This window comes from Urocampus carinirostris, chromosome 5, assembly GCF_059441175.1.
Source record: "Urocampus carinirostris isolate Australia breed hairy pipefish chromosome 5, RoL_Ucar_1.0, whole genome shotgun sequence".
NCBI classification, from domain to species: domain Eukaryota; kingdom Metazoa; phylum Chordata; class Actinopteri; order Syngnathiformes; family Syngnathidae; genus Urocampus; species Urocampus carinirostris.
In genome coordinates, this window is record NC_142353.1 from 424,749 (window position 1) to 451,662 (window position 26,914).

A 26,914-nucleotide genomic window follows, 5' to 3' on the forward strand; every position below is an offset into this window, starting at 1 on the left:
AGGCTGTTGTGGGAAACATCGCGAGACTTGAATTCACCTCTTCGATTTCCTGCTTTACAAGTTTTATTTGATTGGTAAGTTGAGTGACCCATTTTACAGTGCAGTATATTTTATTGAGAAAAATAGTTAGGAATGAATGAAAATATGAAATTAAACCGATCCCAAACAAGCAGTGAAGAGCAGTGGTTCTCAAATGGATGTACAGTACACTGTACGTGTAGCACGGGGTGTGTGAGGTTTCAAAATACTTTTTTTTTTTTTTTTTAGAAACTAAAAAAATATTGGCTTATATTTTCTAGTTACATTTCTAGTTAAATTTTGAAATTAATAATCAATGTTTCTTATTTTCCTCGTGCTGAGGTTTTGAGTTTTCCCTTGTTGGTTTAAAATCAAGGGATCGTGTACTGTAATTGTAACCTGTGCAGTCCTTTGAGACATCTTGTGATTACGGGATAGAAAAATAAATGTGACTTGACGTGAATTTACCATGGCCCAGAAGTCAGAAGATGGATGCAGATGCACACTGCCACCCTCCCACAGGATCATCCGATCATTACACCCTGTATGATGTTTGCCATGAGAGGAACACTATGGATCCCAAAGACATCCTTCAGAGGATTGCAATTGCACAGCTTTATGATGCGGAACATATTGCACCACAATAACACAAATGCAAAAACAAAACTGAAGCCAGTATTTTGAAACTGGTGGGCAAGGATGTCCATCTGCAGTTGGATCGCAATTGCCATATAGTAATGGGTAATATCGTTTGTCTTAATCCATTCAGATATTTTTCAATTGTTAAAGAACTAATTTCATTTAAGTGTTAAAATCTTTGTTTTGTTTTTCTTTTACAAAGCTGAACAGACACACACAGAAGCAGGTGAACCAACACAACCCCGTAAGAACAAGGAAACATTAAAAATTAGTAATGTCATTCACTGTATGGAACTAGCCTATGTTTGAGAATATAAATAAAATGAAATGATCTGCATTTATATAGCGCTTTTTTCAAATCAATGACTTCCCAAAGCGCTTTACAATGTGCTCCACATTTTCCAATAGCGGCCTTGCAGCCATGTTTGCTAACCTGCTTATAGGGGGTATTGGGGGTTCAGTGTCTTATCTAAGGACACTCCGACTGTAACACGGATGAGCCGGGATTCGAACTGGGATCCCTCGATCCCAAGACGAGCGCTCTACCTCCTGAGCTACTGCCGCTTTAATATAAGTTCATACTGTATGTTTTCCTCAGCATACTTTATCACATCAAGTTGGCAATTGTCTTTCACTTGTGAGCGTACTTTTTTTTTTACAGGGAAAGCTATTTGAAGACAGTACAAATTGTTTTGTGGCCACACTGATATGAATGTTCTCCTCAGACTTAGTCTTAGCCCATCTGACAAAGTTCCAGGTCTAACAACTAGCGCTGTGCTGACGTTTTGAGTTTTTCCTTGCCCGCATGTTGGTTTAAGATCAGGGGATGGTGTAATTGCAACCTTTGAGACATTTTGTGATTGAGGGTTTGACAAATAAATGTGACCTGACTTGAATTACACTACTTTTAAAACATTCTTGCTTAGTCGCAATAAGGAATAAGGAACGATTGGACAATTTTATAATATCATAACAACATAAATTCGTTCAGTGTATCTTAATTTTTTACTTGTTTGCCTTATTGGAATGTTTATAATGTTAAAAAAAATTGTAAAGATCTGATTTAGTCCCAAAACGTTGAGTTAAATACTGAGGATAAGCGGTGCAGATGGATGGCTGTTATAAAAGCAAATATATGTCCGAATTCTTCTACATCTTAAGCAATATCAGGGATGGCCTATAAACATGACTTGACTTACTATTTCAATTGGTTAAAATAGCGCCATGCTGGTACAAATTGTGCCATGAACACAACAAATGTGGCCAAGTAACCACAAGATGTCACTATTTGCAAAGAACAAACATCGATTCACACAAGTGGCCTAATATGTCAACACATGTTGATATATCATTTATTCACAAATACTTTATGTAGGGAAGAAGACACTCAAGGCAAACATGAAACAACACATTCAGTTTTTTTTTTCTGTTTTTTTTAAATGTACATATACCCAAAAAGAAACAAACAAAGCAAAAATTGATTATTTAATTACCAATGAAAATGAAGTAATTTATCTCAAGAGTAAGCGCACAGTCTTGTTTTTGAAAAGCCACATGAACCTTCTTTTATTGGTGTTAGACAAGGGTGAAAAAGACCTGATTATTTTATCGAGTGTGTATGACTGGGTAGCAGTGTTCATTCTTCTTAAACGTCTGATTCAGTGTCAGGTTGAGGATCCTATAGTCAATGTGACTCTGAGAGAGCACATTTCCTTTGGAAAATGGAAGATTCCCTCTGATAAAATCTTATTGTTTGCCCATTGCTGTGCCCTCAATGGACTGCCTGTTCCTAGGACTTGCCTGTATCAAATTCAACAGGCCATAGAGGTAGCACTTTGGCTCCTTAGCAGTATGGGCCTTGCGTTGGAAGCATGGGTGTAACCAGCCCGTTTTGGGGGTGCTTGTGCAACCCAAAATCATAGCAAAATTCCATTTTCCTTAATAAAGGACAGCATAGGCTTTTATGAGATGAAAAAGCCGGGATAAAAAAAAGGTCAAACAAAACAAAAATGTGACCAAACGCAGCATCGGAAATTATTCAGTACATTTGATTCCAAGCAGCGGTCTCGCCCCCTTCCCTGCTCCTCTTCCGCTAGGCTAGTCACACTTGCTGCATAGCGGCAGAGTGTGGAGGCCCCAGTGTATTACAGTGAATGTACAGGTATGTTATCTGGTGGCAGAAGTGGGTACTAACGAGTTATATTTACTCCGTTACCTTTACTTGAGTACGTTTTGGAACCTTTTTTTTTACTTCTAGGAGTATTTTTAAATCACTATACTTTTACTTTTACTTGGGTAGATTTGTGAAGAAAAAAATAGTTCTCTTACCCTGCTACATTGAACTGTTACATAAATCCCCTCACGCAAGATTATCTTATCTTATGAATGGGTCACATTTGGCACTCATGAGCAGGGTTAGGAACGTTGGTTTTTTTGTTTTTGTTTTACTGTACTGTATGCGCTGTGTGTTTATATATTTTTTAATCCACAGTGTTTGCCCAAAAAAGACTGTGTGAGTCCACAGACTTACAAGAGTCCCAAAGAAGGCACAAGTCCCCCTCTTCAAATGGTACTCCTTTGAATATGCCCAAAATGTACAGGGTGTTAAATGTGCTCCCTGTGCTTAATTTATTTACCGGTATTCTGTTTGTACTATCATTATTTTATTGTTCATTACATTAATTTAAATTATTTTATTATTTGAGAATTTAAACTGAGAGACACTTCTGGAGTAGGAGTGGAACTGAGCAAGCGTGTGAATAAGAGAGTACTCGGTTGGTTTGGACGCATGGAGAGGATGGATGATGAGCGATTGTTGAAAAGGATCTACAGGGCAGAAGTAAATGGAAGGAGACCAAGAGGAAGGCCGCAATTGACGTGGATGGATGGTGTTATGAGTGCACTGCAGGAAAGAAGTGACATGGCCGCTTTCTTGTGTCCCGTTTGATCTGGAGGGATGAAAGCATGACCAACTTGGGTTCCGAGGTGCTTAACTTGTTTGGGTGTTTGGGCATTTGGGTTGGCCATGGTCCAAAAATTTTTGTGTGTGGTTTTTGCTACTTTTCCCCCCTTACTATTTCCTTTGTTTTTGTATGTGTTTGTCTTGCTGTCGGTCACCCCTCTTTGAAGGATATGACATGAGTGTCATGATTACTGATTCAGGGCACCTGCGGCTGCCCCGGTGGCGCCAACAGCCCTGGTCGCTGATTGGCTTCTTGCCATTTTTTAAACCCCCCGACTCCCTATTACCGGCATCCGATCGTTGCGAACCTTCAGCTCCTTTTGGGGCGGCAGTAGCTCGGGAGGTAGAGCGCTCGTCTTGGGATCAAGGGATCCCAGTTCGAATCCCGGCTCGCCCGTGTTACATGTCGAAGTGTCCTTGGGTAAGACACTGAACCCCTAATACCCCCAATAAGCAGGTTAGCGCCTTAGATGGCTGCAAGGCCACTATTGGGAAATGTGGAGCACATTGTAAAGCGCTTTGGGAAGTCATTGACTTGAAAAGCGCTATATAAATGCAGATCATTTCATTTCATTTCACTCCCGCTAAGGCAAGCCCTCCGAACCTGACTCCCTGTTTTTTGACTCTTGTACGTTTCCCGGCTTCGACCTGTTTCCGTTTGACCGCCTGCCCGACGCTCAGTCTGCCTGCCCGCCCGACGCTTTGTCCGCCCGCCCGCCCGACGCTTCGTCTGCCGGCCTGTCTCGACGTCCGCCCGTCCGCCTGCCTCAACGTCCGTCCGTCCGCCTGTCTCGACGTCCGTCTGTCCACCTGCCTTCCCGCCGGTCTCGAATTCCGTCCCTCAGCCTGTCTTGAAGTCCGTCTGCCCGCCTGTCCCGACGTCCGTCTGCCTGCTCACCCGTCTGTGACATCCGTCTGCCCGGCTACGACGTCTGCCTGTCAGCTCGGTCTCCTCCGGGTCCTGCTTCTGCCCCACCTCCTGATGCTGATGATGGTGCCTCGGTTCACTCTTACTATTTCCTTTGTTTTTGTATGTGTTTGTCTTGCTGTCGGTCACCCCTCTTTGAAGGATATGACATGAGTGTCATGATTACTGAATCAGGGCACCTGCGGCTGCCCCGGTGGCGCCAACAGCCCTGGTCGCTGATTGGCTCCTTGCCATTTTTTAAACCCCCCCGTCTCCCTGTTACCGCGTCCGATCGTTCCAAACCTTCAGCTCCCGCTGAGGCAAGCCCTCCGAACCTGACTCCCTGTTTTTTGACTCTTGTACGTTTCCCGGCTTCGACCTGTTTCCGTTTGACCACGTCTCTGCTCCTGCGCCCCGACAACCCGACCTGCTTTTCCCTCTTTGACACCGCTATCGTTTGCCAGTGAACTTCCACTTCCGCGTCACGAGCGACCTGCTCCCCACAATCAACGATCACTGGATTGTGGGTGCCAGCTTTTGTCTCTTTTCAAATAAAACTAAGAAACTAACGCAATTGGGTTCCCGTCTCCGTTCCTGGTTCCTGACAATGGGTAGATAGATAGATAGATTTGTGTAAATATGCACCCCAAGTTTTTCTTCAGATCTACACAATTAACGTAGGACCCTTTTTGACTTCAAAACAGTGAATTTATATTTAAGGTGAGAGATTTTCACGGCTGAATTTTGCTTTGCATGCTTCTCATCTCATCTCATTAGCTGCACCGCTTATCCTCAGTAGGGTCGCGGGGTGCTGGAGCCCATCCCAGCAATCATCGGGCAGTGGGCAGGGGACACCCTGAACTGGTTGCCAGCCAATCGCAGGGCACACGGGGACAGACAACTCACTCGCTCATTCACACCTAGGGACAATTTGGACCAGCCAATCCACCTGCATGTCTTTGGAATGTGGGAGGAAACCGGAGTGCCCGGAGGAAACCCATGCAAGCACAGGGAGAACATACAAACTCCGCACAGGAAGTCCGGTAGCTGGATTTGAACCCATACAGGAGGTTCCCAAGACCTTAGAACTGTGCCGCACACACGCTAACCACTGCGCCGCCGTGCTGCCCCACTTTGCATGCTTAGCGTTCTAAAAAGGTCCTGCAATAGTCAAAATCCGCTAAGTAGAAACCTTAATTTTTTTGTTTATTAAATACTCTATTATACATTGAAACCAAACAACAACTTTCACCATTTTCATGCTGCTTTAAAAAAACAACAACAACAACACGGGGACGAGCATGAAACCACTTTCCAACTCCCTCCCTCCATTCCTGCTTCCTAATATGTTGCGCGTCTCAAACAGCGCTGCTTAATGGCTTCTTGCCATTTTTTAAACCCCCCGACATGAATATTTAATGGAGAAATTATTTTACTTTCAACCTTTCACCTCAAACCACGTACCCAACCTTTAACATGTGGAGAAATCCACCTTTGATGATGATTATAGAAAGCATGTCCTTCGGCCATTTCTGGCCTTGCCTCAGTCAGTCCGAGTGTTTTGTTGACAAGATGGTTTTTAAAGAAATTTAAAATTAGAAAGGATTTGTGGCAACGTTATTGGCAGTTTAGACCACAGCGTTGCTCAGGCAAAGGCAAACACAGGCAGAAAGAGGGCCGGGCGACTGTTGAGCAAATCAGAATGAAAAATACAATGCACGATGGAATCGGAAAAAGTAAGCAGGAAGGCAGGAGAATGCATAGAAGTCACATTTACTTAGAAATATGGGCTAACAAAAACATCGTAATTAAGCATTAAGCTCTGCAGTCTGAATAGCAGCCTCATGGTGTCCTCAGCTCTACCCGCCACCAAACCTCACATACAGGGCTCACTGCACAATTTTAAGAAAATCCGAGACTTATGCTCGTGAAAATACAGTAAAAGGAAAAGTATCCTTGTGCCATACAGGGAATTTCCCCACCTGCAGCTACAACCTGAGTGTTTGGTTACAAGACTGGTGACCCAAGTTATAAACAGATGCATGAGCAAAGGTGTGAATATGTCAGGACCGGGACGACATGGCTTGGGGGCTTGAGAGCTTAGCCGAGCCGTGTCTGTAGCATGAAGTGTGGAAATTAGATCCAATGGACTTAGCAGACGTCAGTGCCGCTTTGTTTTGGTCACATGAATCTTAGTAGTTCAATGGTATAACAGAAAGCTTTTCAATTTTTGTCACAATTACACTCCGGCTCTGAGCCCAAAGTGTTGTTTCTTCCCTCAATGGTTCTTTTCCCATGGTCACAATGACAAAGCACATAGTCTTTCAATTTCTAAACGAACTTAGATTGGTCTTGTTAACGGTCAAATTATCCAATAAAAGCAGCAGCAATTCATTTTGAGCACAAGCCGGGCTCACAATCCCCAGAGGTGTTCTACCTTGGGTCAGTGGATCAGCTTTCTGAAGGTTCTCCCACTGAACAATGGTCCATTGTTGTCCCACACTAAGAGATTGTTGTTCACTCCTTGTTTTAATGGTCTTGATTTGATTAGACACCCGGGCTACATGTCCAAGTTGCACTCATGTTTACAGTGAGGTCAGCACTTTTCACAATCAAATAATTATCGAGCTATGCAAGTGGGGAGGGAAAAGGTCATTATGTGTGAAGCAATCTTTGTTTCATCGCTCATTTCCTTGTTTGTGATTTGATTTGGGTTTTCTGTGTTAAGGTGGCCTTTGACCCATAACATTTAAAGATCCATCTTCAAAATGACACTTTGTTTCAGGAGACAGTTTTCTGCATAGGTTTATTAAAATAACAACTACAATGTTTCTTTTTTTCTTCTGTTTGTTACACATCCTTAAGTGGCAATATTTAAAGGTAGTACAATAATCCAGGGTGAAGAGTACTAATCGCACACGAGCTAACAATCATCAAAGGATGATTTGTGGAGAGGGGGTGTTCCTTTCATTATTTAAGACTTGAATCATTGAGGTTTATTTAACCTTTCGGGATGTGTAAATTATTTACTTTTTAATTACACTTAAATTGAATAGAATATTATTTTTCACTACCATATTTTTTGTACTATGACTCAAACTTTATTTTATTCAATTGGCTGACCCTGAGATGTACACTAGATATGTATGTTTCGAGCTACTTTCGGCTTTGAGCGTGATGCCTTTTATGCTGAAAACTAGCTTATTCCCTAAAGCAAAAAAATTAAATTGTCTTTTTCTACTCTTAAAACAAGCATCATCTTCCGCGCTGGAAATGCGGATCTTGATTTGTCAAAGAGCTGTGTCTTCTGTGCTTAAAAACCTTTTTAAGACGGAACCTTGCATTGTTTTCATTAACTCCCAAAACTAAGATATACTTCTTCATCGCTGTAAATTAGCATTCTCTTCTCTTACACCCAAAACAAACATTATCTTTTCATAAATCCCCAAATTTGATTGTTCTTCACCAACAGAAACTTGCATCTTACTCTCTGCCAAAGCCTTGTCTTCTCTGCTGGGAACTAGGTTTTTTAAACTGGAAACCAGAAATCTTTGAAACCAAAAACTAGCATCTTTTTCTTTGACTGGAAATTACCGTCGCCTTTTCTGCCAAAAAAAAGCATCATGTTCTCCTCAATCCCAAAATGTGTATGTCCTTTAACACCCAAAGACCATCTTCTTCTTTTGTGTTAAAAATGAGCATACAGTACACTTCTGAGCATTGCCTTCTTCTGCCATCCACTCTACGTCAAAGAGTATAATTTTCCTGCTTTGAAACCTCGTGTCCTCTTCTTCTGCACGAATAGGTTGCATAGCAATTTCTAATAATCTCTCTGCATTCTTACATTAACCGCAAAAATGCTTATTATTAGACTGAATTGCTACTTCCATCCATCCATTCATTATTTGCAGCGCTTATTCTCAATAGTCGCGGGGGTGCTGGAGCCCATCCCTGCCATCTTTGGGCAGTGGGCAGGGGACACCCTGAACTGGTTGCCAGCCAGTCGCAGGGCACACAGGGACAGACAATTCGCCCGCTCACTCACACCTAGGGACAATTTGGACCGGCCAATTCACCTAACATGCATGTCTTTGGAATGTGGGAGGAAACCGGAGTGCCCGGAGGAAACCCACGCAAGCATGGGGAGAACATGAAAATTCCTCATAGGAAATTCGATCTCATGACCTCAGAACTGTGCCGCACACGTGCTAACCACTGCGCCGCCATGCTGCTGAATTGCTACTTATTAATGCATTTTGGGAAACTTCTACATTGATCGACCTACAGTCTGGAAAATATGGGTAAACAGAACTTAATTAGTCTAAAACTGTCCCATATATATTCCATAAAAACAATATAATACCAGGGTCGTTATACACTAATTATTTTCAGGAATTTAAATGGTTCATGATTTCTGGTCCGTCTTACCAGATGTGCATCATGTGGAAACCAGACAAACCAAACATATCATCATAAGGAAGCAGTATTCCTTTGAGGTTAAGGACTTTCAGAACAATCCCAAGTGTTTCACTACACACTGACTGATTGATGGCTTTTTGAAACATTTAACTATGCAGCGAGTAACCTCAAGAGTCTGGCCACCTGTTCTCTATATAGTGTTGACTAACACATTTAGCCGGTATCATCTGGGATCAAATGCGTTCCAGCTGTTGCTTATTCTAATGCTGATTTCAGGTTTTCCGAGTGAGGCAAGTTTCCTTGGAAGACAAAGGAGAGATTTCCTTTGAAACAGGCTGGTTTTAGAGCCACCAAAAAGCATGGCTGCGTTATTTAGAAAGTATTTCTAAATATGAAATTATAGTGCAGACAGCCTAGGACAGGGGTGTCCAAACTTTTCAGAAAGCGGGCCAGATTTGTTCGTTAAAATGTGTGAGGGCCTACTATTCATCCTGGCATTCTTTGAACTTTTTAAATTGTCCCTAGGTGTGAATGAGCGAGCGAGTTGTCTGTCCCTGTGTGCCCTGCGATCGGCTGGCAACCAGTTCAGGTTGTCCCCTGCCCACTGCCCGATGATTGCTGGGATGGGCTCCAGCACCCCTGCGACCCTACTGAGGATAAGCGGTGCAGCTAATGAGATGAGATGAGAACCCTCCGTGAAAGGTTTGCAGTGGTCGGCAATCAGATTTGCGACCTCGTAGCTCGCCTTTGTAGCATTTTCGTTTGACTCACAGGGTCTTGTAAAAGAAGTGCTGCTGTATCTTCAAAACACCTACCAGTTGCTTGAAAATCCCTCCCTTGCAGTCAGTTCAGTTATGCCCATTGATAGCTGCTCTGCACTAAGAATATCAGGGAGACGCTAAACCTCAACTTCTTCGCTGTAAGTAACCTGACGGAACATAACAAAGTTTTTTCCTATCGTTATGTCGACATAAGTATTGAATAATTTTTATAAACGTTTATCTTGCATTATGTGCTGTCAATTAGACGGTATTTAACACCACATGCTAAACTTAGATAATATGGTAATTATCTCCCTACTTAAAACGCGCTTGAATTACAAAATGAACAAAAGCTACGGCAGGTTTCAGTAAGTGTGCTCAGTGCATGTATGATGAAAACTTTACTTTTTAACCTTCAGAAAAGGTTTGTGCTTGTGTGTAATAGACCTACACAGATGCATCAGACAATATTAACGAGAGTGTCACAAGCCAGAGACGGAGACAGAACCCAATAGCATTCGTTTTTACTCAGTTTTATTGAGAAAGAGAGCAGTGCTTGTTTCCACGATCCGATGATCGTCGGACACGGGTAGCTGATGGCACTTCCGTGTCGAGCGAGGATAGTCGTAGGCGGCGGGAAAGCTGATCGATAGCCGGGACGGGGAGCAAGGGCGGTAACGAGTCCAGAAAAAGTTCGGCAACAAGTATCAGGCAGGAAACGAGGCAAAACAGGTTGTTGGCCGGGACGGAAGAGCAGGGCAGATACGGGTCCAGAAACAGGTCAGCAACAGGTAGCAGGCAGGAGAAAACAGGGCAGGATATTGTCGGAAGGTACAAAGCTTGCCTAGCAAAAGTGTAGGTTCGCAGGACGGTCTGACTGCCTCCTCTTGGAAGCCGGGGGTTTAAAAGGAGTCAGGGAACCAATCAGCGCTCAGGGCTGTTGGCGCCAAAGGGGCAGCCGCAGGTGCCCCAAATCAGTAATCATGACAGAAGCCCACAAAAATAAAAATTTGCAGGTCCACATTAGGAAAAGAGACAGGCCATAAGTAACATACACTTAAAAAACACGACACCTGTTATGCCAGTGTATTGATGCCAGAAATGGCATCTTTGCAGTCAAAAAATCATTCTTCAAGAAATTATCATATACAGAAAAACAACTGGGGCTCAAACCAAAACCAAATTTGTGAACACAACGCATGCAACACAAATTCAGAATTTGCAGTGAGGAGTGGCATTGTACCATATGAATGTATCCATATGAAGTCAATGATCTTTTACCCCCGATTAGACACAACCTCTATCATTTTGGAAGTGGTGCTGTCAGATGTGGTGACTGCCAAAATATTTGGGGAGGCAAGAAAAAACTGGTTGAACCTCCAGATAGCATCTGCTGCTACAGAGGTTTTTCTTTCTACAAAGGTCATGGTTGGAGGGCCTTGTTCTAAAACATTAATCTCTGTGTTTAAGGGGCCGGTCACACAGACATTTGCGGCTGAATCATGGCCAGAAATTTCTGCCTGTGAGGCGGACGCTATTGGACGCTTTGAGATCGCCATACAGACGAGATACAGCGGTGCTTAACACGCAGTCGGAAATTCGCGCGCGGGTGGCAGCGCGAAAAAGTTTTGCGCTGCTCAATTCTCCAGAGCGCGGGTACACAGCCTTACACGAGCGTATCGAGGCTGAACCACGGCCGGAAATTTCTGGCCGTGAAGCAGACACTGTTGGGCGCTGTTGGACGTTTTGAGACCGCCATATAGACGAGAAACAGCAGTGCTTTACTCGCGGTCGGAAATTCACACGCGTTTGGCCGCGCGAAAAAGTTTTGAGCTGCTCAAAAGTTTGAGCACGTGTTAAACCGCGTGCCGCACACGTGGTCAACACGAGGTAATGACGCGGAAATGACGCGGAACGACGTGCTCTGGCCGCGGCCAGGGCGTGGTTACACATGGGTAGGACGGGAAATTTCAGCGGGTAATCGTGGGTGGAGCATGGTAATAGCATGGTCTGCGCCTGTATCGCGGTGTTATTACGTGAAATTAGCATGTTACGCGTGTGACGGTCAAACGCCTTTCTCCGCGTATATACAGCGCGATTTGCCAAGCACACGTCAGTTGTGCTCGAGACGTCAAGGGGGTGAACATGGATCCCCGTCAGCGTAGTGACCTCGTCTTAATCCATTTTTATTTCTTGACATTTCTTTTCAAGATAATAAAATAAAAATGATGCCATAGCTTGAAATCTTGATCTTCACGGGACTGTGTCTTGAGTGGTTATGATTTCTACAGCCCGGTGTTATCCGAGAAATGCATCCCTGCCGAGATCTGCATCCCCTCGCTACTACAACCACTTTTACCTCGTTTTATCTCACTTTTAGGGAATGTAATGGCGAACATATAACCAAAACCACTTCGTCTTGCATTTGTTGGGAATGTAATACAACTTAAACCATTTCGTCTTTGTTTTTGTTGTGAAAGTAATCGAACGGTAAATCCTCCCCCCCTCGCGTGAAAGCGCATTCTGCTGCGCTTCCAACAAAAGCGATCGTATTCTATATAAAACGCTTATTAAAACAATAAAGCGAGCTAATTATAACAATTGGGAGATCCTAGTCTATATAACGCGTTTATTTAAACAATAAAGTGCGATCGTATTCTACAAAATGCGTTTGTTAACGCGGATGAAAAAGTCAAAAGCGATCGCAGCAGAATGCGCGTTCACGCGAGGGGGTGGGGGGTGGGGGTGTTGCGTAGGAGTCGGATTTGGGCACCACACCGGCTCAGGAGCTTTTATACCCGTGGTCCACACGAGAAAATGACGCAGAAATGACGCGATGAGGAAGCGGAACAGTCGCCGGCGTCTGTTTTGCGGGCATACCACCGATGAACAGCGGGTTGGCCAATTTTGCGCATTTTCCATCGCGGGCAACCACGGGCAAAAAAAAAAAACGCAAAATTTTAGCCGTGATTCAGCCGCAAACGGCTGTGTGACCGGCCCCTAAGCCTAAAGTGTCATGCTACAGCAGACTTGTGAGGCTAATGGTGGCCTTTGATAAGAAAAGGAGGTCATGGCACTGTCCGTGTGCCAAACCCAGACAACTCTGCTTGCATAAAAGTGTAGCAAAATAGCTTTTTTTCAGACTAACAAATAATTGTTCAGGACCACAGAGAGTACCTCTGTCAGAGGTGATCCTGTTTTATTAAGAGACACTCAGAAAGAAAATGAAACACCAGTTGGAGGACTAGAGTATTTTCCTGGTGATAATTGTCGCAGAAGGATGGTCCACTCCCTGCTAAAAAACAAAGCTCTATCTGCCCAACTCCCCAAGGATTTGGTCACTGGCTCCAAACCTTTGGAAGATGTTCCCAAGCACTTGATGCCGAAAGAGACAGCATGTGCAAAGTGTGGAGGACATCTTAATGAGCCAGAGCTCATTAAAGCACGTACCAAGCTGGTGGCATATACTGGTGTTTTCGATGGTGAGACAAACATCATCTATATCAACTCCTATACCAATTTACTCAACGTTTAACACAAAGTAAATTCATGTTGTACAGTAAGTGCACAGTGACTTACTTGTAGATAATATGATCCAGTCTCTATTACCTTCTGCATGTCTTGTTCTTTCTGTGCTCTTTAGGATATTGTACGTAGTACAGGGCATGTCCTGACTGTGGGCTGATTTACCGGTATCAAGAGTGGAGTGATGGGATCCACAATTTCAATGACCATCTTCTCATCACGCTTCTCTTATGGTTTTTTTCTCCGTAATTCACTTAAGGTAAGGAAAACCTGCAAGGAATGTTCTTGCTATGTATTGGAACATGTACTGTTTTATCTTGTCTACTTTCCTAGACACACCATGCGGTAAGCAGAGCAATTAAAGTCTTGGAGCAAACGGAAAGTACAACCTTCCCTAGCAAGGCTACAATGCTCCATGCTTACACACATTTCGTGGCCAAGACATCACAGTTATACATATTCCGTCTCTGTGGATATAATCCACCTATGGTTATCATGGACCTGCACAGAAACATGACATGCTTAATGTTACAGTAAGTGAAATGGAGGCTTAACTCACAGGTACTTCTGCCTCCATTTATTTAATTGGTTAAGTTTAGCCTCTTTTGTCTGTCATTGTATACTGGTCTATTCTACACAGCTGTATTGAACTATTATTTTGAGTTCAATAACTAAATATTCTTCATTATCATAGTCGTTGTCCTCTGAGGTTCTACCTATTGCATCCATATGGTAACATTTTGCATCAAAACAGCTTACCTGGGCAAGTAGTATTACATTTCCTCCCTCCTAGATCCTACATCTCGGGGACATTTGTTACACATAAGGAATGCACATTTTCCCTTATAATACAGAAGGACTTTCCATCCTTATAGCACTGTTGGCTATTGGCATCAACATTCGCATATTAATATACAGTACCTTAATCTCTTCAAGTTTATCAATGTGGGTTTCCACTTCATATCTTTTTATAACCACACAGTTGTCGCTAATTGATTTTTTTTGAATGATTTGTCCAAACACTTGTGTGCTAATGATACTCCTTTAAAACTCCAGCCAGTTGGAAGAACCCCTTTCTGGTTTTGCCGTCTACTACTGGTGCACCTTTGATTGGAAGAAAATGCAGAGTGGGGACATTGTTTTCAATACAGAGCATGAGAAGTTGCACCAAGGCAGGCTACTAAAATGTCGGACCTCCAAATGACTGAAGAGAGGCTATAAGTTGCACTCATTAACCTCCCGATAATTGCTAGTTCCACAAGTTGTAATTTTTGGAATGTTTTTCCTATGTTGAAATGATGGATAGACATGATTAAAAAACTGTGCAAGCAACGTGGCTTAGATCCAACGGCTCTAAGATGGACCTCATTCTGAAATTCCGGGAAGAAATGAAGAACAGGTCATCTTATGACAAGATTTTTGAGAAGGTCTGGGGAGCATCTAGTAGGCTACACCTTGCACCTAAGGGTTGCATCTTGTTACTGCACAATGATGAAATAGCCTTTCTATTGGGAAAATACAATCTTTTTTGTGTAAAATGTTTACAGATCATACACTCTAGCTCAGCAATCACAGGACTTGAATCATGGACCCCAATAAGTAATACACAATGTGGCATACAGACTTATCTGTGGCAGTTACTCAGTGTACCGAGTTGTGGAACACCATTAACTCAAATTTGCATTTTCTATAGATGGTTGGTTTATGTGCTCCTGTGCTGTGGTCTACTCAATCAAATTTAATTTAAGAGCAGAGAGCCTCAGGGCCTACGCTGATATTTTGAGTAGCTGGAAGCACTTCCAAACATTGCCACTTATGATTTTAGGTTGCCTTTCAGTCCACATAAGGGTTGGCTGGCTGAACCATCCAATAAAAATCTACAGTTACCAGCTAAAAAAAGGATAAAAGTAAATTCACCCAATGTTGTCTCAATCAGATGTGTACATTTTAATTTTTGTGTTTGCTACTTTTCGGCTTGATATCAGTAATGTCGCTTTCTGGTCTCCCGATGTCTAGCATCAAAAGATTACAGCTGGTTCAAAATGCGGCAATGAGACTTTTGACTAAAACAAAGAATATTGAGCACATTACTCCTATATTAGCTAACTTACACTGGCTCCCAGTCCGCTTTGGATGTGACTTTAATGTCCTCTTACTAATATACAAATGTTTGCATGGACTTGCGCCGTCTTATCTCTCCTATTTGGTTTCCCTCTATGTTCCTGCATGGAGCCTTTGCCCGGAAACTGACGGCCTACTTGTGACTCCAAGAGCCAGGAAGGAGTCTGCAGGCTCGAGAGCGGTCTCCATCTGGGCTCCTGTGCTGTGGAATTATCTGCCTCCAGAGACAAGATTTGCAACCTCAGTGGAAGTTTTTAAATCTGGACTTAAGACCCACCTATATTCAATAGCTTATGACTGATGCCCACCTCATACTTTTCTTTTCCTGTCTTTTTCCGACTGCCTGGCTGGTTGTATCACGAGGGAGAAGGACGATTTGAGATGAGTCAATGGACCAACATCTGGACCTGAAGCATCGACCAGCCGGCAGAGATGGGAAGCTGCGTCGTTGCTGTTATGGACTTTCCGGACTAGTTTACAGGCTTGAGGCGACGTTGCTGTCATGCATTTTCTGGACAAATTTCAACTTATTACAATTTATCCATCCATCCATCCATTGTCTTCCGCTTATCCGAGGTCGGGTCGCGGGGGCAGCAGCGTTAAAAGGGAAGCCCAGACGTCCCTATCCCCAGCCACTTCCTCCAGCTCATCCAACGGGACCCCGAGGCGTTCCCAAGCCAGCCGAGAGACATAGTCTCTCCAACGTGTCCTGGGCCGCCCCCGGGGCCTCCTGCCGGTGGGACATGCCCGGAACACCTCCCGAGGGAGGCGTCCAGGAGGCATCCTTATTAGATGCCCGAGCCACCTCAACTGGCTCCTCTCAACGCGGAGGAGCAGTGGCTCTACTCCGAGTCCCTCCCGGATGACTGAGCTTCTCACCCTATCTCTAAGGGAGAACCCAGCCACCCTGCGGAGGAAACTCATTTCGGCCGCTTGTATCCGGGATCGAGTTCTTTCGGTCATGACCCAAAGTTCATGACCATAGGTGAGGGTAGGAACGTAGATCGACCGGTAGATCGAGAGCTTTGCCTTTCGGCTCAGCTCCCTCTTCACCACGACAGACCGGTACAGGGTCCGAATGACGGCAGACGCTGCACCGACCCGTCTGTCGATCTCCCGTTCCATCCTACCCTCACTCGTGAACAAGACCCCAAGATACTTGAACTCCTCCACTTGGGGCAAGACCTCCTCCCCGACACGGAGGGAGCATACCACCCTTTTCCGACTGAGAACCATGGCCTCGGACTTGGAGGTGCTGATCCCCATCCCGGCCGCTTCACACTCGGTTGCGAATCGCTCCAGCGAGAGCTGAAGATCACGGGCTGAGGAAGCCAACAGCACCACGTCATCTGCAAATAGCAGTGACGCAATGCTGAGGCCCCCAAACCGGACTCCATCCCCGCCAAGGCTGCGCCTAGAAATTCTGTCCATAAAAGTTATGAACAGAATCGGTGACAAAGGGCAGCCCTGGCGGAGCCCAACCCTCACCGGAAACGAATCCGACTTATTGCCGGCAATGCGGACCAGACTCTGGCACCGGGCATACAGGGACCGCACAGCCCGGATAAGACTGTGCGGTACCCCATACTCCCGAAGCACCCCCCACAGGGCCTCCCGAGGAACACGGTCGAATGCCTTCTCCAAGTCCACAAAACACATGTAGACCGGACAGGCAAACTCCCATGCACCCTCAAAGACCCTGAAGAGTGTATAGAGCTGGTCCAGTGTTCCACGGCCAGGACGAAAACCACACTGTTCCTCCTGAATCCGAGATTCGACTTCCTGGCGGATTATTATTATTATTATTATTACAATTTATTTTTCTTTTATTGATGTTCATTATGTTTTGTCTACTGTCACCCAATGCTAAAGCAATCAGTTTCAAACAGACTTTGCTAACACCCTATGTTCAAGGATACTTAGTTATGGTCTAAATTCACTGAATTAAAAAGCAAATACTATAATCTCTCGTAAATAAGATGAATGGATTGATGAATAGTGAGTAGGGAAATTCACACTTCCAGCAGTATCGTTGTGTTAGAAAATAAAAGATATAGAATACAAAAATACCCAATATAATGTGTTGATAAAGAGCATTAAAATAGTGTTACGGAAGATACACACTGTAATAAAAATAGGGTAATATGCAAATATGGGGGTGGGGATTAATGTGGGCTTTTACCTCCCCGGGTGGAGTTAAAGAGCCTCTTGGCATGAGGAAGAAATGATCTCCTCAGTCTGTCCGTAGAACGAGACTGTGACAGCAGTCTGTCGCTGAAGCTGCTCTTCTGTTTGGAGATGATGCTATGTAGTGGATGTAATGAATTGTCCATGATTGACCGCAGCTTGTTTAGTGCCCGTCTCTCAGCTACAGTTGTCAGGCTGTCCAGCTCTGTGCCCACAACAGACCCAGCATAAACTTTATTTTTTATGTCATTCATAACATCCGTAAGTTAAATTTAGAGTTTCGAATATAATCGTTTAAAAAAAAAAAAAAAAAACGACAAATGAAAGACTTATCCCGGTCTCATTAAAGGCAATTTGTGCTCTTTCACACTTATCAAATCAATTTCCTGGGAGGAGGAAATCTTATCAAGCAATGTTAGCATCTAAATAAATAAATAAAGACGTATAACTAAATAGCAGAAATAGCTTTTAATACTATTACACCAATCCAGTTCAAAACCACTGCCTGTAAGAAGATAAGGAGGGTAGTTCTGTTTTAAACCCCTACTCTTTGTATTTTCAACGTGCATGTTGACTGTTGTTTTCAGGCTCTTGGTCCTACTGTCTATATTTACATAGCATTGAATTGTATATTATGTTGTTGTTTTATTACAGATTCTTGGCTAATCTTATTTCACCTGGCCACTGGACCACTCTAACTCTGAGTCAGTTGAAGGTAAAGTTTTTTTTAACTTTTTTGCACACAAACCTTTATTATCCATTGTGGAGTGTCTTCATGAAGAACAATTTGTGGTCTTATTTCCTGACATGATGCACCACTGCAGCGCAGAGGGAATGACTGAGGGGTACACGTGATGATGGTAAGTTGTTTTACAATTTCATTGCCATGGTCTTTGTGTTCTAAATCTACCTTTGTTACTGCATTAACATTAGAGTTTGGATATTGTTTTTCAGAATGCCTTATATGTGACCTTGGACATGACTTTTGATTTTTCTCCAGTGAGTTTTATCAATTATTAGTGATTTGTTGACAAAACAATGGACTGTCGCACAAACTGAAATTCTATGATAAAGATTTTTAATTTTCACTCTTTATCTATTATCAGTCTGACATGCCTGTAATCAGGGGGTGATTGTGCCAACAATTACTTGAGGCTTTTCCGCTGACAATGTATGGACACCTGTACTTGGGAGCACTGGGAGTTTTTTATATATATATCAGAGAATATATCTTCATAAAATATCTTTTTGTCATCTTTTCTTTCAAGTCAATTCACCCAAACACAGTCGGACACAATGAAAGTCATCCAAACAAAGAAAATTCATGTATGCAGGCTTGAGTGAATATTTATGTATTGCGTCTCCATTTTCTATTCATGTATTTACAGTTTCAAATTTTATTGAAATTTCTCATCACTTTGCACTAAGGATTTTCCAGCGCTTCGAGACATTCTGGTGATGTGAAAGATATCCAACACAACTTTGTTGGGAAATGTTATATACAAAACATCATAAGCATGGATGAGGATGATGCAGTGAGGGCCATCACAATGAAGGACCTATTTTTGAATCTTTACGCTGAGAAAAACATGGATGAGGACGAAATCAGGGCACCCTTTCTTTTCATTTTTGAAAAGAAAGAAAACATAGACTTTTTCATGCAGGAAGTCAGGGACAAAAAAAAACATCCCTGTGTCTTGTCTGTACAAGACACAGGGATGTTTTTTTGTGTTCTAAATCTAGCTTTGTTAATGCATTAATATTAAGTTTGGATAGAGGTCTGAACCTGACATGTGACATCTGGAGTGTGAGGTATTGCACAGAGTGAATCAAGGAAGCAAGGTTTTGGGTGCTTTGAGGAGAGTGGTGAGTAACAAGAGTATGAGTCTGGATGTAAAGGTAGGACTGTATGAGAGGGTGATTGTGCCAACTGTGTTGTATGGTGCAGAGACGTGGAGCCTGAATGCAGATTTGAGAAGAAAATTAAATGTTTTTGAGATAAGGTGTTTGAGGAGTATATTAGGAGTAACAAGATTGGATAGATTGAGAAATGAAATTCTGAGAAACACAACTGGAGTAGTGGCAGAATTGAGCAAGCTTGTGGATGAGAGAGTACTGGGTTGGTTTGGACACATGGGGAGGATGGATGAGGAGTGAATGTTGAAGAGGATCTACAAAGCAGAAGTAAATGCAAGGAGACCAAGAGGAAGGCCACGTTGATGTGGATGGGTGGTGTTATGAGTGCACTGCAGGAAAGAGGTCTAAATATAGTGGAAGCTAGAGCTCTTGTGGGTGATAGGAATGAGTGGATAGGTGTTGTAAAAGGATAGTGGGATGTTTGGATGCATTCTAAGAGATGGGCAGGGCACCTGTATGCTGCGACAGGGGTAAACCAGTGAAAGCTGTCGGGCTCTGCCGTTGAACTGAAGAGTGTGTTGTGTCACCCTGACCCGAGTGACATGGCCGCTTTCTCGTGTCCCATTTCATCTGGAGGGACGAAAGCATGACCAACTTGGGTGGCGAGGTGCTTAACTTGTTTGGGTGTTTGGGCATTTGGGTTGGCCATGGTCATTTTATTTGTGTTTTTTGCTACTTTTTCATTTTTTCTTTTCTTTGTTTTTGTATATGTGTTTGTCTTGCTATTGGTCACTCCTCTCGAGGGATATGACTAGGGTAGATGGATAGATCGATAGATAGCTCTTGAAAGACGACGATGAGAGAATAGTGATTAATTTAAACAAGATTGGGAATGGGCACTATCTGGTATCGGTGAAATATATAATGGCTTGCAAAATGATTTGGCCCCCTTGAACTTTGTGACCTTTTGCTACATTTAAGACTTCAAACATAAATATATAAATCTGTAATTTCTTGAGATTAAAGGATTTTATACATTTGACTATAAAGGATTTTATACAATTGACTACAAATTACATTTAATGCAATAGATATCTACTGACTGTGCCTTTATTCAATGAGCAGGGAAATTTCAGGGCAGGCATAAGTGGTGGAAGATGTTGTTTACCGGGACAGGACTCCCTGTACTGCTGATAGCACAATCAGCACACCCAGACGTTGTTGACGTAGAACGGCCCGGCGTTGTTTTGAGAAGCCAGACATCAAGGTGCTCGTGGATGAGATTTTGAAGCCCAGGGGGCTTCCTTGGCACGCCCATGGGAGGAGCCGGCACACCATTATGCGGGGAGAAGATGGCCAATAAGAGAAAGCTAAAGGACTTCAGAAGAAGGCTTCCCACAGACGCCAAGGTTCTGCTTGAAATTCCACCCTCTCACAAAAAGCCATTTATTTCAGAGGTGTTCTTGGAAACAAGTATTTTCAAGAAACTGAACAATGTTCAACTGTTGTTAACTGAAAAATAGTGAAAGCTAGAAACATGGTTTGGCGCTTTCGTTTGATATGTCCTATGCCAGGGGTCTCCAACCTTTTTCAAGCTGAGAGCTACTTTTTGTTACCAATTAGAGCTAAGGGTACCCTGTTGGCTATGATTTTCTCAAATAGAACCTTAGCTAGATAACTTGCTAAAAAGCTAAAAAGGTAGCTTGATAGTTAGCTACAAAGGTAACTTAGAAATTAATTGTTGATAATAGGGTTAAATAGACTCAGTCAACCAATGAAAAAATAATTTTAAAAGAAAATCACAATGACCCAGCACTGGTGAATTACTTTTAAAACAGGACCATAGGTACCGCAACCTTAGTGCCCATGGGCATCATGTTGAAGACCCCTGTCTTATACCTACATAGCTACAGAACTCAATTTTCCGTAGGCCCTCAAAAATGAATGAAAATGGAGGAAATTAGCTGGCACCCGCACTTCCCATTTGAGAGAAACTTCTGGGATTAAATGAGGAAATGTTACACAAATGTAAATGTTATCTTTACATTTTTTTGTTTTAGTTTTAAGTTCATCTAAAAAAAAGTTGTAGGATTTGTTTACATTTTGAGTTTAAAAGTTAAAAAATAAAAAATGAGTCGCCTCTCTTTTTTCCTGAGGATATGAATGTATGTTTGCTGTCTGATTTGTTTTCATAGTCATAATGAAAAAAAAAGGAGCCATCCTGCTGCACATTAAACAGTTTGTTTCCCATGAGCCCCCCTCATGTTCCTGTTGTCGGCTCCATTGCTGCTCACTGGGAAACGTCCTGGCCTCTATTGTCCAAAAGGTCAGAGGTCACAGGATGCCCAAAAGGGGAGGTAAGGGCTTAAGTCCCCCCTTCCTCACACATCTCTTCATAAAACATTAAAGTGAATTTCTTCTTTTCCCACACATCAGAATTCCAGTCTCACTTGAGAGAGTTCACTAAAGTATATGCACAAGTGTACTGGGACAACTTCTTTTTTTCACCCAACAAGTACTTAACCCAGGGGTGTCTAAACTTTTCAGAATTTTCAGATTTGGTAAACTGAAAATGTGTGAGGGAAGACTATTAAGCCTGGCATTCCTTGAACAGTCTTTAATAAATTTGCCCTTCATGAAAGGTGTGCCGTGCTTGGCGATCAGAGTAGCCACCTCGTAGCTCACCTTTGTAGCATTTTAATTTGACTTGCGGGGTCTCGTGTAAAATTGCTGCTGTGCCGATAAAACAGCTTGCAGCTGCTTTACCTTTTTACAGCGTTCATTTCCAGTTAGCTTTTTGTAGTCAGCATGTTTTGTCTAGCATGCCACCCCCTCTTCTACAATCACTATTGAAATGACCATAAAAGATATTTTAAAAAATCAGATTGAATCAATGCAGTCCTCCAAAACACCAACAAGGTGGCAGTAACTTCCATCAAATGTATCTCACAGGCATCCATGTCTGGCAACGAACTAATCACAGGCAAGAAATCAAACATACGGGACATAATACGTAATGCATTCTGCAGTGTTCATTTTACCTCTGAAAAGTGATGGGTCCCGGGGACTCGCATGCTCAAATATCTATGGGTCCCAACAGAGATGTGTGGGTCCCCAAAATTTAGTGTGCTCCATGCCCTTACAAACTGTCGTATTTTCCCTTTCAAATTTTTTTTTTCAAACATTTTTATTTATGTAGTTTAACATGTTATATTGTACATGTGTTTCCTTATATCATATACCTGTATATTGTTAATGAACATTTTGTTGTGAGACATTGAGTTGCTCGACATGAATGAGGTTTATTATAAAAAAAGTTCAAAAATGAAGTTGCTTGGACGTTCACTGTAGAAGGAAAAAATACATGCAAATATAATTAAGTAGAATAACACATTTTCTTATTCAAATTATTAATTCATTTTCTGCATTAAATTATTGTTGGTAATATACTGATTAAAAAGGGATCACCACAAACCTGTCTTTTTTCATTTTCTCCTTTTATACTTCCTTTTTTTCTTAACTCCTTTATACAACATAATCATTCGTAATATAATGCATCAAAGCAAGTGAGCCGTTTAATGAGCTGAGCCGAAAAAGCCGGTTCTCTAAAAAGACTTACACTACACAACTCGAACTCGAGATCGGCGTGCAGACGAAAACTCGAACCGCGAGACCAAAACAACAATGGCGGATCTGCCTGACGAAAAGTTTGGAGTGCGGTAAATCTTTGTTCAAAAATCATAATGACAATTTTGTGTCAAAAAAATTGCGTCCCGGGGACGCACGTTGATTTAACACAATGTGTCCCGAGCAAAAATAATGCGTCCAGGACGCAGGGATGCGGGCAAACGAGAAGACTGATTCTGTAAAGCATTTTTTTGTTATCTGTAACCAGTAAAACATTGGAATCCTTTCAACATTACTGTATTAGTTTTGATTATCAAAGGGCCAATGAATTGGTGTAATGATGGGTCATTTATGATGTGGGTGTTTGTCTCAGGAATTGCTTCATCATAAGCCACAGAGGCCTATAAAGTGCCATGTCATGGTAAAAAAAATAGTCGTTGAAAAATGGACAACTGAAAGAGGAATGTTCAATAACGTTTTTGGAATATATTTATACCACTTCATATTTCCAATGTATGTTGTCTTAAATGGCGTTCATGTTAAATTCCAGTCTCCACTCTCACATGTTTATGGTATATATTAAAAATATGGCTTGTTCTGAAAAAAAGGGCAAAAGTAATCATTCATAACATGAGTTCTGACTCTTTCATGGCCAAAATAACACCCCAAAAAATCCCAGCGGAATGTCTGATACTTGGTAAATTGAGGGTTAATTCTAAAAGGCATCCAATTATGGCAAATGCAATCCCAGCTGCAAACCAGTGTTAGCCATATAATTAAAACAGAACAGGGAAGGAGTGATTGTATTGTACAATTCTTTCCACACAAAACCTCAAACGGAACTCACAGACTGACGCTATGCAATGAGCCTTTAACAAGAATGCAATTTTTGCAGATGTAGACAGACGTTTTTTTTTCTGATGTTGAACAGAGACATGATGACTACATTGGAAACTGCTGAGCTGCTCGGACTAACACCACCAACTTCACCGTTTTGGGCTCTTAGTCAAGTCAAGTCACATTTATTTATATAGCCCTTAATCACAAAAATGTATCAAAGGACTGCACAGGATTACAATTACACAATTACCTGATCTTAAACCAACATGCGGGCAAGGAACAACTCAAAACCTCAGCATGAGGAAAAAGAGAAACCTTGAGAAGGGGCCTCACAAGTAGTAATCCCCCTTCCAGGATGACCAGGGTGAAATAGATTTAGCATTACAGTACACAAACATAGTAAACACTAGGTAACATGTTGAGAATTTGTCCAGAAAGTGCATGACAGCAACGACGAGCCTAGCCTATGGACTAGTCCAGAAAGTCTATGACGGCCACGACGCAGCTTCCCATCTCTTCCAGCTGATAAATGCAGGCGTTGACATGCTTCAGGTCAAACGCTGGTCCCTCTCCTTCGTATCACCACCAGGCAGGCATTCGGAAAAAGACAGGACAAAACAGAATATAAGGTGGGCACCAATCATACGCTTTGAAATAGAAGTGTGTCTTAAGCCTTGATTTAAAAACTTCCTTTGAGGTTGCAGATCTTATCTCCAGAGGCAGGGCATTCCATAACACCGGGGCCCGGATGGAGAACGCTCTCGAGCCTGCAGACTTCTTGGCTCTCGGAGTCACAAGTAGACTGGCATTTTCCGAGCGGAGGCACCCTGCAAGGAACATAGGGCGAAATCAAATCGGAGAGATAAGAGGGTGCAAGTCCATGCAAACATTTGTATGTTAATAAGAGAACCTTAAAGTCACATCTTAAGTGGACTGGGAGCCAGTGCATGTTGGCCAATACAGGAGTAATATGCTCAAACTTTTTTGTCTTAGTCAAAAGTCCAGCTGCCGCATTCTTAACCAGCTGCAAACCTTTAAAGCTAGACATCGGGAGACCAGAGAGCAATACATTACAGTAATCAAGCCGAAAAGTCCACCCGACTGACCATCTGTGTTAGACTATCAAGGGACAAATCATTGAAACTGGAGAATGTTTCTGAACAGCCGACACGGTCCATACCTAACACCTCCATCATATTTTGTTTTTATTTAAGATTTCATTCCTGATGAGTTTAATCTTTTTATTAAAAAAATCCATAAAGTCTTTAGCAGAATAAGTAGAACTATTTGGGTTAAATTGTTGTCTGGTAAGTTTCGCCATTGTGTCAAATAAAAATTTCTAATTATTCTTATGTATAACAATAATCTTAGAGAAAAATGATGCTTTAGCTGAGGCAAGAGCTACTTTATATTTCAGCAAGCTGTCACACCAGGCCAGTCAGAAGACCTCCAGCTTTTTAGTGCTCCATTTTCGTTCAAGTTTCCTGCAACCTTGTTTGAGTGACCTGCTTTCTTCAATAAACCAAGGTGTATGCTTCTTAGGTCGAAATGTATGCCTTAGGGGCGCCACAGAATCAAGAACATTAACCAAAACAGTATTAAGGTTGTTTGTAAGTGAGTCAACAGACCCAGTGTACGAAGGGAAGGCTGCAGTTACCGTAGGTAATAGTTCTTTTAAAGCTAATGCCGTTGTAGGGCGGATATTGCGACTGCTAAAGCCTAAATTTTCCTTATCACAGTAAACATTAAACAACATCTCATACTTAACAAGATAGTGATCAGGGGTGGCATTAGGATACGGTAACACTGTAACATTTGAGGCTACTACGCACTGGGTCAGAACAAGTGTTCCCATCTTTAAGAGTGGGCACATCAACTATTTAATTAAAACCAAATGTATCAATCAGTGACTTAAAGCAATTGCAAGTGAATTGATGGGGAGGTTATGTGAACATTAAAATCACCAATAATTACAACATTGTCCGCATAAGTTACTAAGTCCGTTAACAGTTATGAAAATTCATCCCAAAAATTTGAGTATGGTCCTTTGGGCAATACACAACAACTACATAAATTAGTGTTAACATTAAGGACCTCATAACAACTGCTTCAAACGTTTTAAAAACAGTAGTGGTACCAGGAGTAAATTTCAACTTACTTTCCGATATAAGAGCAACGCCACCATTTTTTTTGCATGGTCGTGCCAAGTGCGGACTCACAAAGTTAGGGGGCAAAGCCTCTTTTAACACTACAAACTCATTTGGTTTTAACCAGGTCTCACAAAGGCCAATAAGGTTAAAATTGTGTTCATAATAAGGTCATTGACAAGTAAAGCTTTGGAGGATAGTGATCTAATATTCAGAAGGCCATGCTTCAGCACTGTGGACTGAGCTGAATCCTTTTCCGAGTTTTGAACCTTAATGGTAACCTTAGTGGTAACCTCCACAGGATTATACTGCCAGTCCCGGGTCTTGTGCCTTGCATGGCGGCAGATGCGGCCTGAATTACATACCACAGGAATATTGTTGACTGGTGGCGCAGCAGGATGACTACTGGTAGAAAATAATGTTATTTATTTTCCCTCCTCACCTAACAAGGGAGAATCAGAGGTAAAAAGCAAGATGCAATAGAAGAAGAAGATGCAATAGAAGAGTACAGATCAGGGTGTGTGGTGCAGGCAATGGAATGCTCTAAACTACAAAAACTATGTGAATTGCATGAATCTAGCATAGCGCTAGTTAGCTCTAGCAATACAGACTCCACGCCCGGGGTTACAGGTTCACTAATCACTTGTGACCTGGCCTGCACTAGTGTACCCTGTCATGGAAGGCTTAAACAGTATATTTTCAGAAAGAGTGAGAGCACCTTTCCCAGTTAGGGTGAAGGCCGTTTCTCCTCAGCAGGTCAGGTCGGCCCCAGAAAGCAGGCCAGTTATACACATACCTAAATCCCTGCTGAATACAGAAACTTGCCAGCCACCACTTTAGCAAGACTAGTTTGCTAAACCTCTCATCATTGCCTCTCGCAGGCAAGGGGCCAGAAACAATTACT

At 42.4% G+C, this 26,914-nt stretch overlaps 2 long non-coding RNA genes across 2 annotated transcripts; both read left to right on the forward strand.

Annotated features, from left to right (window-relative positions):
• Positions 1-504: 504 nt before the first annotated feature.
• Positions 505-13,861, forward strand: LOC148364931 (uncharacterized). The gene is made up of 5 exons (XR_015850443.1): positions 505-759; positions 860-901; positions 4,301-4,613; positions 13,350-13,490; positions 13,565-13,861. It is a non-coding gene; the product is annotated as an uncharacterized LOC148364931 (long non-coding RNA).
• Positions 13,862-17,163: 3,302 nt separating this feature from the next.
• LOC148364932 (uncharacterized) lies at positions 17,164-18,782 on the forward strand. Its single transcript, XR_015850444.1, has 4 exons — positions 17,164-18,254; positions 18,364-18,399; positions 18,494-18,538; positions 18,646-18,782. It is a non-coding gene; the product is annotated as an uncharacterized LOC148364932 (long non-coding RNA).
• Positions 18,783-26,914: the final 8,132 nt, after the last annotated feature.